This window comes from Engystomops pustulosus, chromosome 9 (assembly GCF_040894005.1).
Source record: "Engystomops pustulosus chromosome 9, aEngPut4.maternal, whole genome shotgun sequence".
Taxonomy (NCBI): Eukaryota; Metazoa; Chordata; class Amphibia; order Anura; family Leptodactylidae; genus Engystomops; species Engystomops pustulosus.
This window is the reverse complement of record NC_092419.1, coordinates 28,389,801-28,406,335: the sequence shown is the minus strand read 5'-3', so window position 1 is coordinate 28,406,335 and position 16,535 is coordinate 28,389,801. Positions and strand designations below refer to the sequence as shown.

The 16,535-nt window shown below is 44.9% G+C and overlaps 1 long non-coding RNA gene across 4 annotated transcripts; it reads left to right on the top strand.

The window, feature by feature from the left end:
• The first annotated feature begins 1,245 nt into the window (after positions 1–1,245).
• On the top strand, positions 1,246–13,498 carry LOC140077330 (uncharacterized). Of its 4 annotated transcripts, none has more exons than XR_011849764.1 (5): positions 1,246–1,513; positions 3,906–3,973; positions 12,068–12,409; positions 12,483–12,627; positions 13,117–13,498. It is a non-coding gene; the product is annotated as an uncharacterized lncRNA (long non-coding RNA). The 4 variants fall into 4 exon arrangements; XR_011849763.1 differs by lacking the exon at positions 1,246–1,513 and adding an exon at positions 2,163–2,598 and having other exon boundaries at positions 12,486–12,627; XR_011849762.1 differs by lacking the exon at positions 1,246–1,513 and adding an exon at positions 2,163–2,598.
• The last annotated feature ends 3,037 nt before the right edge of the window (positions 13,499–16,535 follow it).

Here is a 16,535-nt window from a genome sequence, read left to right as displayed (position 1 = left end):
CCGCATATTTTAAAATGTTATTCCATAAGAGCCGTAGCATATGCACATGCCCCACAGTAGATTGCTAGCGGATTGCAGGCACACCCGTGCCCCTCTCCGTGGCGGCGCCCCTTTCCGTGCTCACTCATCCCACCACTTTGCGGCTTCTGTCCCGCTTGGCCAGCACGCGCTCCTGCACTCGCGGATTTAAAGGGCCAGTGCGCTGATTGGTGCCACCCACTTCCCGTGTTCCTATAAAGACTGGCAGCTATTAGATTGGTAGCCATAGCACATGTCCCCCAGTATATAGGTAGCCACAGCACACACCCCAGTATATAGATAGCCATACTCTAATTAGAGAGGTAGCCACAGCACATACTCCCAGTAGGGAGGTAGCCCCAGCAGATACTCCCAGTATATAGGTAACCACAGCACATGCCCCCAAGTAGATAGATAGCCACAGCACATGCCCCCCATTAGATAGGTAGCCACAGCACATGCCCCCCATTAGATAGGTAATCACAAAAAAAAAAAAAAGAATATTCACTTACCAGCGCTCCCTGCGGCCAGCTCCTCATCGCTCCCACGCTCTTCTCTTTGACCCAGGCTTAGACGATGGCGGCGATGGCACCTGGGTCGTACAAAGGACGTGGGCAGCGGTAACATTGCTGTCTGTGTCCAGTGATTAGTCTAAGAGACACAGCAGCAGCCGTCACTATTTATTAAAGATCTGTCTGAGAGCCAGATGCAGCCAACAAGAGAGCCATATCTGGCTCCCGAGCCGTAGGTTCCCTACCCCTGCCATAGAGGAATTTGCCACAATTTGACTGGGAACTGGGGGAACCAATGTGAGGGGGAGATAGGGAGCACTAAAAGGGGAACTATACTGTGTGGTGGTTGTGGAGTAAGGAGCTGGGAGGTAGGAGGTGTATGACTGGCACATGATTGGTATATAACTGGCACATGACTAGTATATAACTGGCACATGACTGGTATATAACTGGCACATGACTGGTATATGACTGGCACATGACTGGTATATGACTGGTGTATGTGTAACACAGTGAAAACAGGGGTGTCATCATCTCTAGATCCCTGCCTCACACACACAGCTAAACTGTGCACATACACCTGTGTATCACACTACTACACAGCAACTATAGAGTTAACTAAACAAAGCTGCTGTAGTGACATCACACAATATTGTTACATTTTGCAGAGACCAGTGCAGACCAGGCCTTGTGTCTGAGTTGTTGTAGTGCAGACCAGGCCTAGTGTCTGAGTTGTTGTAGTGCAGAGCAGGTCCAGTGTCTGGGGTTGTAGTGCAGCAACCTGTAGCAGCAGAAGACACCTCAGCAAAGCTGGGAAGAGATTGCACATTAATTGCACATAAGAAAGAGCTGGAAGCACAAGATATTTCTGTACAGGACACAGAGAGAAAGAATATAAGTAACTGCAGAAGCTACAGAGGATCCAGAGACATGTGCAGAGGGAGGACACTGGAGCACAGAGACCCCTCAGCCTCATACATCAGGTACTGAAGTCACTGCCCCAACCCCTGGAACTTGTCTTGGATTATTATTACTGTGATTGCTGTCTGAAGTGTTCAGACTGCTGAGAATAAACTGTTCAAAGAGACTGTGGAACATGTGCTTATCTATCTGGGCCTAATATCCCCTAAACTACACACCCTCAGGATCCTAAAAGAACTCGCCCCTGCTAGCCCATCGTGGTCTGGAGTGTGTGGCTATTACACATGACTGGCATATGACTGGTGTATGACTGGCACATGACTGGTGTATGACTGGCACATGACTGGTATATGACTGGTGTATGACTGGCACATGACTGGTATATGACTGGTATATGACTGGCACATGACTGGTGTATGTCTGGTATATGACTGGTGTATGACCGGTACATGACTGGCATATGACTGGTACATGACTGGCACATGACTGGTGTATGACTGGTACATGACTAGTGTATGACTGGTACATGACTAGCACATGACTAGTGTATGACTGGTACATGACAAGCACATGACTAGTGTATGACTGGTGTATGACTGGTATATGACTGGTGTATGACTGGTATATGACTGGTGTATGACTGGCACATGACTGGTATATGACTGGCACATGACTGGTACATGACTGGCACATGACTGGTGTATGACTGGTGGTGACAGTTGGCAGAAGACGTCCAGTAAATATATAACTAGAGGAGATCAGGACGTGTCAACACACAGGGGGAGATAGGCCTCAACTTTAGGACCTGTCATCCTCCATATATACAGACAGCAGAACCTCAGGTCCTGTCATCCTCCATATATACAGACAGCAGAACCTCAGAACCTGTCACAGTGAGGTCACAGCTCAGCCGCTCCATGACTCCGGCTGTGACAATGACTCCATGGAGACCAGGAGTAGGGGACGGCGGCCATGTTTACACCAGAAGACGCCGCTACTCCTCCATCCAGACCTCCAGTAAGAAGGACTCCTCCTGCTCCTGAATTAGGAGGCCGGAGACATGTGAAGAGAAGGAGGCCACACAGTTACTGCACAGAAGGACTCAAGGGGAGGCTTCATCTATGGCCGGAGGAGCACTACAATGAAGGTGAGAGTCGGGGTAGAGCGCCCCCTGTCCCCTAACTGGTTACCCAGGACTCATAGTGGTGGCCATTGATGCTAATGGGGTTGAGAATACACCTCCCTGACCCTATAGCAGTGACAGCAGGGTGTCTAGGAATTACCTTATCAGTGGGAGTCATGTGGGTGGAGCTTCAAAAATAGACAATTCTTCTAAGGATCATTGCCCTATTACACGTATCACACAGGAGGAGACATTTATTACCTTAGGGAGATGTGTCTGATGTGTATATGGGGAATGTGAATATCAATGTATATAATTTCCTATACATAACTGTGTATAACGTCCTATAGATCACTGTATATAAGGATGCATATATAACTGTATAGGAGATAAATCTATGTGATGGGGGGAGGGTCGCTGCATATTAGAGGATATCCTGGATGTCATTGTATATACAGATTGCAGCCGCTATATGAAAGGATGTACATATAATATACAGTATTTGGATATACAGGCAGTTCTCGACTTATAGGACATCTACCACCAGGATGAAGGACTGTATGCAAATTAGCCTGAGGGGCTCCAGGCTCCATAGGTGTTAATAGAGCCTGGAGCCCCTCAGGCTAATTTGTATACAGTCCTTCATCCTGGTGGTAGATGCCCTTTAAGTCAGGAACCTGTCAACAGAAGGATATTTCTCACTGGTGACAGGTTCCTATAGACACTAAACAGTAGATAGTGATAGTTCTATCAAATGTTTAGCTTACTTTGTTAGTTAAATATGCAATATCAAACAAGCAATCGGATGTTACAATTTTAAATGCGCACCCCCCGGGACATCACTGCGGGTGGTGGAGGGAACCAGGTAAAGTTTGATATTGCAAATTTACTAACAAAGTAAGTCACACACTTGATAAAAACCACATCATCACTATCTACTGTGTAGTGTCTATAGGAACCTGTCACCAGTGGTGACAGGTTCCCTTTAATTAAGGACACCCGACTTACAGGCGACCCCTAGTTACATACGGACCTCTCTGCCCACTGTAACCTCTGCTAAAGCTCTCTGGATGCCTTTATCAGCTGTAAGGTGTCTGTAATGAAGTTTTATTGATAATCCTCGTTCCCATGACAGCACAAAATCTTGAAAATCCAATTGTCACAGAGACAAAAATCGAATTTTGTCTGGAGCTAAATTTATAAAAATCTACCAAATCCAACTTGCAAATTGAATTTAAGAACAAACCTAAAAAAAAACTGCAAAAGCTGCAAAATATCCCAAAATTGTAGGTTTATTGTCTTTTAATCTTTTAATCTTTTTCCTTGTTTAGAAAGAATTTCTTATTTGAGTGATGCCATTGGTCGCTCTCCTGTGTGCTGAGTGGGTAAGTAACAGGAGGTAAGTGACTGTATATGATGGATTTATATTCTGTGTATTAGATATGTACATTCATGCCTGGACTTGGTTACATGCACCCCCTGCAGTTATACAGGGCACTGGCCTACAGGGGGCGCATACACAGAACCCTGCACCTCCAGGCTCCGCCCTCTCTGTGATGTATCTAGTGATGTATACTATGATGTTATTCAACTTTGGAATAACTTTATGTTTACTCATTGTGTGACTTTTAATCTACAATTTCTAGCAGCTTCCTCCCTCTGCGGTCTCTGTCTCTAAATTTTCTGTCCCCTCTGTGCCGGTGGGTGGAGGCTTTTCTCCTCCTACTCACTGCCCCCCTCCCCTCCATAGACTTCTATATAATCCGACTCCTCTGTGAGATTGTGCCTGGAAAAGATGACATAAATCAGAGACTTCAGAGGGAAAAGCCGTTTAGGAGGGAAGGAGGGAGGATGATGGAGATATAGTAAGATGATGAGGAAGCACTTTCATAATAATAATAATTCCTTTATTTATATAGCTCTCACAGATTATGCACAGAGCTTGCCAATTCGCTTTCATCTGATAAGATATATTACACGGCTTCTTGTAGTCACTATCTATGTCACAGTTTATTTATTGAAACATTTCTGAGCTTTATTGGGGTAGCACGGGCTTCTGGGCAGGGTAAAAGTTATGGGGGGTCTGGGTGGTAGTTGTGGGTCAAGGTAAAAGCTGTTGGGACGTATGGTAGTGGTGGAGGATCAGGGTAAAAGTTGTGGGGAACAGGGTAAATATTGTGGGCATTGGTGGAGGGTAGCAGGGTAAAAGTTTTGGGTGAGTGGGGTGGTGGGGCAGGGTAAAAGATGTATGGATTGGGGTTGGGTAGGGAGCAGGGTAAGTGTTGTGGGCATTTGGCTAGTGGGGAAGGGTAAAAGTTTTGGGGATCGGGGTAGTGGGGAATAGGGTAAAAGCTTTGGGATGGTAGAGAGGTGGTGGGTTGCAGGGTAAAAGTTGTGAGGATTGGGTTTATGGTGGGGGGATCAGGGTAAAAGTTGTAGGGGAGTGGGGTGTTCGGGGAGGGTAAAAGTTGTGATGGCTGGGGAGACAACACCCAAAATGGCAGAATTTTAGTGCATTTTCTGGTGTAAGTAAAGAGAATAGGAGGAGCAGAGTTATACTAGGCCGTCTCATCCTCCACCAGATTTAGTGGATTGGGGGGAGTTGGAATTTGTGGGGATTGGGTTGGTGGTGGGGGGGATCAGGGTAAAAGTTGTATGGGAGTGGGGTGTCAGTGGAGGGGGAGGGTTAAAGTTGTGGGGATCAGGGCGGTGGTGGGGGAGCTAGGTAACTTGTAACCTTCATTTTCTAGCAGCTTCCTCCCTCTGCTGTAAACATTTTGGAATGGAAGATTGGTGGGGGATTGCAGGGTAAAAGTTGTGGGGATCAGAGTGGTGGGGAACAGGGTAAGAGTTGTGGGTATTGGTGGAGGGTGGCAGGGTAAAAGTTGTGGGATTGCTGACTGGTGGTGGGTGGCAGGGTAAAAGTTGTGGGGGAGTGGCAGTGGTGCGGTTGAGTAAAAGATGTGGGGATTGGGGTTGGGCAGGGAGCAGGGTAAGTGTTGTGGGCCTTGGGCTGGTGGTGGAAGGGTAAAAGTTGTGGGCATTGGGTTGATGGTGGGGGGATCAGGGATAAAATTTGTATGGGAGTGGGGTGTCGGTGTAGGGGAGGGTAAAAGTTGTGTGGATTGGGATGGTGGTGGGTTAATCAGGGTTAAAGTTGTAGGGGAGTGGGGTGTTGGTGGAGGGTAAAAGTTGTGGGGATTGGGTTGGTGGGGGGGGGGTAAGGGTAAAAGTTGCATGGGAGTGGGGTGTTGGTGGAGGGGGACGGAAAAAGTTGTGGGGATTGGGTTGGTAGTGGGATGGGCAGGGTAAAGGATGTTGGGGAGCAGGGTGTCCGTGGGGGGAGGGTAAAAGTTGTGGGAATTGGGTTGGTAGTGGTAAAAGTTGTAAGGGAGTGGGGTGTCGGTGGGAGGAGGGTAAAAGTTTTGGGGATTGGGGTGGTTGGGGGGAGACAACACTCAAAATGGCAGAATTTTAGTGCATTTTCTGGTGTAAGTAAAGACAATAGGTGGAGGAGAGTTATACTAGACCGTCTCATCCTCCACCAGATTTATCCTCCAGCCTCAGACCCTGGGATAGACCTGGCGCAGAATATGACTGTCTAGTATAACTGAGCACTGTCTGAGTTTTAGATACTTTTGATTAATCAGTCCCATTGGGGTAACCAGGATAGCCGCTACACTACAGACGTCTGCTTCTGGCTCCCTCCTTAGGGAAACACAGCTTAGGAGCGAAGTCACCTATAGATTACCCTATAGATGGGTCAATAATAGTTTGGGACCTGAAACCCCTTTAGACCCAGGATAGGTGAGACACTAAGAGGATATAAATATTGTTTCTTTGATGATGAATGGACAACCAAATGTGGAATCTGGAGAGAGCACAGTACAGGCAGTCCCCTATTTAAAGACACCCGACCACCCCTAGTTACAGACGGACCTTTTAGACAAAGTAGACAGTGTCCGGAAAAAAGGGAGTTAAAACTAAATTTAAAACGTGGAGGAGCCACTAACATGGCATTGTCCCAATTAAGCCAGAAAGTCACAGGATCAAAAATATAAAGTTAGTGCTCTAAAAAAGATATCCCCGACTCCTTGCATCACCATTCGTCCTCCTTCACTGGGTTCAAGCGCAATCCTCGTCCCGTTTCCGTGTCCGTGATGCACTCTTAGGCTACATTCACACTGCCGTTGCCCGCCCGTATCGTAGCGGGCAACGGCAGTGTACGGGGAGAGGAGGAGGAGGTGAGCGCAGCTCACCCGCGCCCCTCTCCATAGCAACCTATGGCGCACGGCGCCGTATTACGGGAAAAGATAGGACATGTCCTATCTTTTTCCCGGGTACGGAACGGTACGGTGCCGCACGTGTGCGGCACCGTACCGCTCCCGTAGGGTGCCGTGCGCCCATAGGAGTGTATGGGGGACGTATATTGGCCGTATATACGTCGGCCGTATATACGTCCTCCATACATTCGTGTGAATGCAGCCTTACTCCTGTGTCAGGAAGTCAGGAAAGGAAAGTGCAGATTCCCAAGTTCAAAGGGAAATGTTTTTTATTAAATATACTCACAAGAGTCAAGTTAAAAGTTTGTATATAGTGAAACATAGAACGCCAAAGACCTCGCCCGACCCAGGTTTCACCTCTTCAGGCTTCAGGACCTTTTTGACCACTGTGACCTCTGGTGAAGCTCTCTGGATGTTACTTTAGTCCCAGACTACAATGATCAGCTGTAATGTGTCTCTAATAAAGTTTTATTGATAATCTTTGGTGATATTAAAGCAAAAAAAATGTTAATATCAAATTGTCACGAGGACAAAAAATTTTTGATGATAAAATATACAGTTTTTACTTACATACAAATTCAAGTTAAGAACAAACGCAAAGACCATGAGAGGAGTGGTACATACATCAATCTCACCTTAATTTATGGGGTCCTAAAGGGGCCAAACGTTACCAAGCTCAACAAGTGGGTGGGTGTGGGTTGGTAGGATAATTATGTAGGCTTATGATTGTGCTATGATTTATTATCTGGACATAAGATTAGACAAATAAATATTTAATGGAAATTAAAGGAAATCATCCAGTATGACAAAGTAAAAAAAAAAAACACTGAAAATACTCATGTACTCTTCATCTTGATCCCGGCGCTTGTCTTTGCTAGTCTTGACATCCCGGGATCAGCTAGAAAAGAGACTTAGAAAAAGCCGATCATGGGGACGAGATGTCGGGTGCTCTGGGCTCAGTATTTTCAGTGTTTTTTTTACTTTTTCCTGCTGGTTGATTTCCTTTATACAGACAAATCAGTCTCATAGCATAACTATGAGTGTGGGAGCGAGGTGGGACTTTCTGCAGTGAAAAACAACCCAAGTGCAGTAGAGATGAGGGGAATGGAGCCGAGCCGGTACCCGGCCAGGGGTAAGGGGCTTATATCTTGGTCACATACTGGAATGTGGGGTTTCTCTCCATCCATTTCACACCGGATAGACTGGGATTATCCCGCCAAGGAGGTTGTCATGGGTTATTACTGGTGATGATGGAGAAGTATTGTGGTCAGGGACAGAGATGATGTTTGACACCAGAAGATACTGTAAAGTGCTATGGGACAAGATGAGAACAAATCAGGAATGAAACCAAATGTCCCAGCAAATAGGAGAAACCCAGCAGAAAACTCATCAGGAACAAGAGGGGCAGGGTCAGTAGAGCCATCAAGAACAAGAGCATCCACAGGGTCAGGGTCATCGGGAACAAGAGTGACATCACTAACAGGGGTCAGTAGTGACAGGCAGTAGCAATATAATGGAGAAGATATAAGTAAAGCAAGTACCTGTAGGTCAAGCTACTATCCCCCTTCAGGTCCCTTCAGGGTCACACACCATTTCCTCTAAACCCTTTGGGGTCAGCTGCCACTGAACTGGGACTACTCCTGGGGTAGCGACCTGGTGGTTCCCTGCAGCGAAGACCAGATCCCCGTATGGGGGTTAAAGGGTGAAAACCAGGGAATCACTTAGACAACGCCCTCAGGATTAGCCCTAAGCCAAACCAGTTCAGTGGCACAGTGGGTCCTCACCCGCTGCCTTACATTACCCAAGAGAGGAATATAGAGATGGTGCCCGCAGGATAATTCTTATAAGAAATGGAAATTTATTGAAAACTTCATGAAAGTTAAAGTAGATACTGGACAAATCCACACATTTCTACATAAGACCACCCCATAGAGAAGACCACCTCCCTAAAAGACCAAGTTTTTTTTAGCAATCATTTTTGTTTATACTCTATAAAACCTGCCCCTCTATGAGCGGACCACCATTTATCTAACCAAAGACCACTTTATGTGCATTTTTTTTTCTTTTACAATATGCAGTCTAGCATCTGTAAACCTGATTTATCAAATGTTAAGTTGTAAAATTTCCAAAAATTCTTGGATCCAATCCCAGTAGAAAATGGAATTTTATAAACTCAACCCCCTAAAATCAATCACTTTTGGGCTGAGCTCAAAGACCTTCCACCACCCTCCTCCCTCATTTCCCAAGCATCAATGTCATTAGTATCATTGCTTTCTTGTCAATTGGGTGGAGCCAGAGCGTTTTCTCCAGCCTAGGGCCAATCACCTGACAGTAGAGAGTCTAATTAGAATACTGTATATACTGGCGTATAAGACTACTATTTAACCCCTTAAAATAATGGCTACAGTGGGGGGTCGTCTTATACGCCGGATATACGGGGGCCGCACTGTGTGAGGTGTTTTTTTTCCCCGTCAGCGCGCAGAGAGCCGCTTCCTGGGACCGCCGCGCATGCGCGGCAGTCCGCCTCTCACAGTCATTAGAAGAGGCTTAGTACGCGCTGACGGGGCGGTGCGCTGTATGCTAATGCAGCCGCCCTGTCACAGCGGTCGGCGTCACAGAGCTGGGGGTCACAGGCGGCACTTACAGAAGCATGTTGGATCTTCATTAATATCGCAGCTTACAGTTATGATCACCAGGCACTTGCGCTCTTGTTTGTTTTGCAAAGTTTTAAGCAGACTTTTTTTCATTTGGGAAAGGGGTAGTCTTATACAGTGAGTATATACCAAATTCTATATTTTTAGGGCAGAAGTTGGGGGTCGTCTTATACGCCCAGTCGTCTTATACGCCGGCATATACGGTAGTTCCTGGGTAGGGTCAGTACACAATATCCTAAATAGGCTTCTTACTGTCAGATGGGCGAAGGAATGATGGGGACTAAAAGGAAATGTGTCACCAAAATAATCCAGATTTTTTATTAATGAGAATTGTTTTTTTTAACCTTTTACTAATTGTTGATGAAATCTTTTTTTATTGCTTTACACATTACTACAATTGTAAGAAAACACTTCCATCTGCGCTGCAATGAGTGGAGTCACATATATTACAGGATGGAGGTGATGGAGGTGATGGAGGTGGTGAAAGGTCGTATGTAAATTATATGAATTTGGAAAATGAGATTTCAGGGGGAATGGAATAAGAGGGTCACGCTGATGTGTAACAATGGAAGGGAAGCCACACTGGGGGTAGTAGAGGGTAACAATGGGGGGGGGGGTCATCAACCTGGAATATCATTTATATTGTTTGTGTCATGAAGAGTCATGAATTCTCCAATCTACTTTCTGTATCAATTTTCAAGATCTCTGCTTGCTTTCAAGCGCTGCAGAATTTGATGGCGCTATATAAATAAAGTTTATTATTATAAGAATAGGGTCCATGAGAGGAGAGCCTTGTGCTGGAGTAAAATTAGGGAGGGGTCATGTTGGGGGACAGGAATGATGGGGCCTCAGTCTGGTTATGTGTGTGGGGGCTGGGGTGACTTGGGTATTTAGTAATAGTCTGGGCCAGATTCTCTATAATATACTAATGTGATGACAAGCAGAAGTTTTTGGGCCTTTCATCATTATTTATGTGCTTCGGTGCTGTACTTGAGTGCTGACCCCATCGAAAACTTTATTTAGCTTTGTGTATTTTATTTCCTTTGAGCAGAACACCACATTTTTTCTGTAACAAATGTTGTGTTTTGCTCAGAGGCTTCAGTTGTATTGTATCAGCTGTAATATTTACATTGCATAGTGCCCAAGAGAGGCCAAAATATATGGTGCCACAGATAGGTCAAAATGTGTGATGCCCAGGAGAGGCAAAAGGTGTGTCGCCCAAGAGAGGCAAAGGTGTGATGCCCAAGAGGCAAAAGGTGTGATGCCCAAGAGGCAAAAGGTGTGATGCCCAAGAGGCAAAAGGTGTGATGCCCAAGAGGCCACTTCCTATTGTGCCCAAGAGAGGCAAAATGTGTGATGCCATGCCCAAGAGGCAAAATGTGTGATGCCCAAGAGGCAGAATGTGTGATGCCATGCCCAAGAGGCAAAATGTGTGCTGCCATGCCCAAGAGGCAAAATTTGTGATGCCCAAGAGGCCACTTTGTGATGCCATGCCCAAGAGGCAAAATGTGTGATGCCATGCCCAAGAGGCCAAATTTGTGATGCCCAAGAGGCCACTTTGTATTATGCCCAAGAGAGGCCAAAATGTGTGATGCCATGCCCAAGAGGCAAAATGTGTGATGCCATGCCCAAGAGGCCAAATTTGTGATGCCCAAGAGGCCACTTTGTATTATGCCCAAGAGAGGCCAAAATGTGTGATGCCATGCCCAAGAGGCCAAATTTGGGATGCCCAAGAGGCCACTTTGTATTATGCCCAAGAGAGGCCAAAATGTATGATGCCCAAGAGAGGCCAAATGTATGATGCCCAAGAGGCCAAAATGTATGATGCCTAAGAGAGGCCAAAATGTATGATGCACAAGAGAGGCCAAAATGTATGATGCCCAAGAGAGGCCAAAATGTATGATGCCCAAGAGAGGCCAAAATGTATGATGCCCAAGAGAGGCCAAAATGTATGATGCCCAAGAGAGGCCAAAATGTATGATGCCCAAGAGAGGCCAAAATGTATGGTGCCCAAGAGAGGCCAAAATGTATGGTGCCCAAGAGAGGCCAAAATGTATGGTGCCCAAGAGAGGCCAAAATGTATGGTGCCCAAGAGAGGCCAAAATGTATGGTGCCCAAGAGAGGCCAAAATGTGTGGTGCCCAAGAGAGGACCAAACTAATGGTGCCCGAGTGTGGACCAAACTAATGGTGCCCGAGTGTGGACCAAACTAATGGTGCCCGAGTGTGGACCAAACTGATGGTGCCCGAGTGTGGACCAAACTGATGGTGCCCGAGTGTGGACCAAACTGATGGTGCCCGAGTGTGGACCAAACTGATGGTGCCCGAGTGTGGACCAAACTGATGGTGCCCGAGTGTGGACCAAACTGATGGTGCCCGAGTGTGGACCAAACTGATGGTGCCCGAGTGCGGACCAAACTGATGGTGCCCGAGTGTGGACCAAACTGATGGTGCCCGAGTGTGGACCAAATCCTTATCTGAAATGTCATCTGATTATTGTATATTATTGTGTTGCTGATTCTCTTGCATTTTTTAATTTGTCTTTTTTTTTCTTGCAGAGCTCATGTGTGGTACAAGCAGTATATATCCCATATGTGCTAATTGTGCCGCCATACGCCGTGTACCTTCTGTGAGAGGCGCCAGTATCACATGCTGCACTCAATGGCAGTGTATATAGAGGAAATCTCTCTGTTCATTGATATAGTAATCAATTGTACTGGTGTCTTAAAGAGATAGCGGTACATTTGATCGAGGGGTTAATATTGACTCCTGGACCCCTGGAGGAAGAGGTGAGTAACTGCACCCGTCAGGACATACACAAATATCTAGGTACCAGAATCAGTACATGGGAGGTGGATGGAAGATGAGCTGCAGGGATCCTGCACAGCCGCTCCTCTCCGGTAAGTAGTGATATTATATTATATTATGTTACCATCTATAATTACACATGTTTATGACGTGTTTGTATGTCAGTAGGTCACCCAGGCCATAGAGGGATCACAGGATCTGTATATAGGCTCCAGATCAGCGGCAGCAGAGCTTCCAGGAATATGCTCCGGATACACAGCATCACAGCCTGAGGAAGGGGCGTTCTCCAGTCCACAACGTCTCATCCCTGGTACTTACCTGCACTGACTACATTATATCTATTCTATAATAGTTATATGATCTCCAATGAGAAGTGTCAGGCCTGGAGATTGGGAATACGGATGTAGAAATATATATTTGCAGTGTATGGGTCTGAGCTGTTATATCATATACAAACTGTGTCCGGGATGGTGACTTGTGTTTGTATTTCTTGGTGTCTAATATAAGATAGGACATGGGGGGGAGGAGGTGCGCGGTGCTGTACCCCACCTGTACAGACCGGGGTGTCACTGGTAAGTGCACAGCACCAGGTCACCCATTTATAGGGGGTCAGCACGGGGCTCTGTGATCTGCGGCAGGTGATAGAGGGGGAGCTCTGTGTCTAATCCCTACCACAATTCTCACTGATAGGGGGAAGAAGGGAATTGGGGTGACTCTCCTCGATGATGTCCAGCACCTTTAATAAAGGATTATTTTCTCTGCTGTTCCTCATTGCCATTTGTCTCCTTTCTTTCTCCAGGACATCACATCCATCACAGTGTCCTGATCCCTACAAGGAATCCGACCGCTCATCCATATCCTACAGATGGAGAATCCAGAGAAGAGAAAGACACAGATCCCCCAGGATTCCTCCTGTCCTGACCTGGAGAAGCTGAGGCTGATGACTACTATACGAGCGCCAGGTTCTCCATCACTGCCTCACGTCTCTGCCTTCTTCTCCCACCCAGAAGATGAGGCACTGACTAATGATCACATTGTATAGTAAGACGTCATGGAGGCTCCGATGTTACTGTATATTGTCCAGACTGTGGGAAATCCCCCATCATGGAGAGATGGGAGCAGCTCAGCTGTGATCTGTCATTTAGGGTCCAAATGGGATTAAACGTTGTCTTTCCATCTGATGTGTGAGTGACGTGTGTTTTATATCATCTATATCTATATCTGCCAGAGAGCGGATAGAAAGGGATGTGACAACTAGGACACTATTGTTTAGGCCACTTTTTTTTACCACAAATATATAAAAATTGAGGTTACAGAGGTCACGCCCTTTCACATCTCACTCACCTTATCAAGAAAAAAATGAGGGAACATTTATGAGGACGTGTTCACACACTGCGGAGGAGGGGGGGGGGGTCCTGATCACAGATGTATATGGAGACAAGTAACATGTGTCGTGGTCTAACAGATTCAGAACACAAGATACTCGTTACCAATCACAAGCGTTTAGGGAGTGTTCACACTTCAGATTTTTCCATTTTTCGATGTCCAAATCAGGAGTGGAGTGAAGAAAGCAGAGGAGCAGTTCTCACCCATTGTTATCCACTCTGAAAAACTACTAGATAATCAGATTGGAGGAGGTTTTAGCTGCAGTTTCTTATTTTAACAGGCGAACAACACGAACTGAACAGGTGAATCTGATTTATTGGATAGGTTTCCCCTTTAACCCCTTAATGCCAAAGCCAAACTTTTCACCTTCCTGACACGGCCCATTTTTTTCAAATCTGCCCCGTGTCACTAAAAGGGTGATGCCACACATGGCGTTTTTATCCCGTTTTTGTTCCGTTTTTAAGCAGTCAGTCCGAAAACGCATGCGTTTTTGACCAGTTTTATTTAAGATAATTGGTAAAACCTGTCAAAAACTGATGCATTTTCAACAGACTGATTAAAAACGGACCAAAAACTGGTTCAAAATGTCATGTGTGACATCACCCTAAGGGTGAAGACACACATGGCGTTTTTGGGCCGTTTTTACTAAGTGCGTTTTCAGATCGTAAAAAATGCATGCGTTTTTGTCCGGTTTTCCGAATTTGCGCAATTAAAAGGGTGAAGACACACGTGGCGTTTTTTGGGACGTTTTTAGTTAGTGCGTTTTCAGATTGTTAAAAACGAATGCTCAAAAAAATGCATCCGTTTTTTAAAAATGCCATGCGTTTTTGTCAGTTTTTCTGAAATTGCGTAATTAAAAACTGACAAAAACTGATGCGTTTTTTAGCGCATGCGATTTTTACAATCTGAAAACGCACTTAGTAAAACGGCCTAAAAACGCCACGTGTGTCTTCACCCTAAGGGGTTTAATTATGCAAATTCTAAAAAACTGACAAACACGCATGCGTTTTAAAAAATGCATCCCTTTTTAAAAAAGCGGATGCGTTTCATAAGAGCAAAAATACTTGATCACTAACTTTAACCGAATGTCGGCTTTATGTGGACTTGGCTTTTTATGCATCTTCTCATTTTTGTAGGATGTTATGGGGCTTTGAACTTTAGGTGCGATTTTTCACATTTTCATAAAAAAGGCAAAATCCTGCTATTGAGGGACCTGCTCAATTTTCAAGTTACTTTTAGAGGCCTAAATAATAGTAAAACCCCATAAATTACACTTTTTTGACCCTGGGTTAAAGGGGGGCCATTGGTCTTCTGTGTTTTCCCCATTTCCATCTGGGGCTACTTGTGTCCCCCATGTATTGTATTGGATTTTCCCTTTCGAGGGAAATATATGTATAATATTTGTATTTACTTTCAATAAAGAATATTATATTTTTACAAAAAAAAAAAGTTTTTTGCAGCTGTTTTTTGGTATTTTAAAACCCCATATATTACCCCATTATAGAAACTATACTCCTTAACATATGTAAAATAACTTATGAATATAACTTTTATGAAGTTTGTTGACCCTATAACTGTTTTACAGGGGATAAAACAAAACTATGAAAAGGGGATAAAACTACCGTATATACTCAAGTATAAGCCGACCTGAGTATAAGCCGAGACCCCTAATTTCAACACAAAAAACTGGGAAAACCTATTGACTCGAGTATAAGCCGAGGGTGGGAAATGCATTGGTTACAGCCTCCCAGTATATAGTCTGCCAGCCCCTGTAGCATACAGCCTGCCCAACCCCTGTAGCATACAGCCTGCCCAGCCCCTGTAGTAGGAAAAAAAATAACACTGTACTCATCTTTCCGACGTCCCCCATAGGTCCTCTTCTGTCTCAGACAGAAGAGGACCTATGGGTGACGTCAGAAAGGTGAGTTTTGTCTTTATGTTTTTAGTTGACTCGAGTATAAGCCAAGTTAGGTTTTTTGAGCACAAATGTAGTGCTGAAAAACTAGGCTTATACTCGAGTATATAAGGTAAATTGTGAAATTTTAATTTCTTGGGCTAAATGAATGTGTTTTTTTTATAAAATGTGCAAATTCTCAGTGGATAAAATACCAAAACTCCACAAAGCTTGATACCCAATCCCTCCCGTGTATAACAATCCCCCATATGTGGTGGTAACCTGCTGTATGGGCACACGCCAGGGCATGGAGGGGAAGCTGCGCCATTCAGAGCAGATTATGCATTGTCACTTTTTATTGGCTATACAATCTTTATTTTTTGGCAATTTGGAAATATTTACTGCCACATTAGATGCACTTTACAATTACAGTACAAGGCAGTCCCCGGGTTACATACAAGATAGGGTCCGGAGGTTTGTTCTTAAGTTGAATTTGTATGTAAGTCGAAACTAAATATTTTATAATTGAAATTCTAGACAATCCTTTTTCTTTTGCCCCAGTGACAATTGGAGTTTCAAAATTTTTGCTGTAATTGGACCAAGGATTATCAATAAAGCTTCATTACAGACACCATACAGCTGATCACTGCAGTCTGGGACTAAAGTAAAGCTTCCAGAGAGCTTCACCAGAGGTTAGAGGGGTCCGTCTGTAACTATGGGTTGTCTGTAAGTCGGGTGTCCTTAAGTAGGGGACCGCCTGTACTTCATTTTAGTTGGTCATTAGCTTATTGATGAGATTCTATTTGAATGTATGGAGGAAAGAAAATCATCAATTTTGGTTTCCTTTCCTTTTATATCTTTTTAAAAATCTTCTAAAAGTAATATATTATCTTTATTCTATAGATCACTATGATTACGGTGATACCTCGTTATCTTTC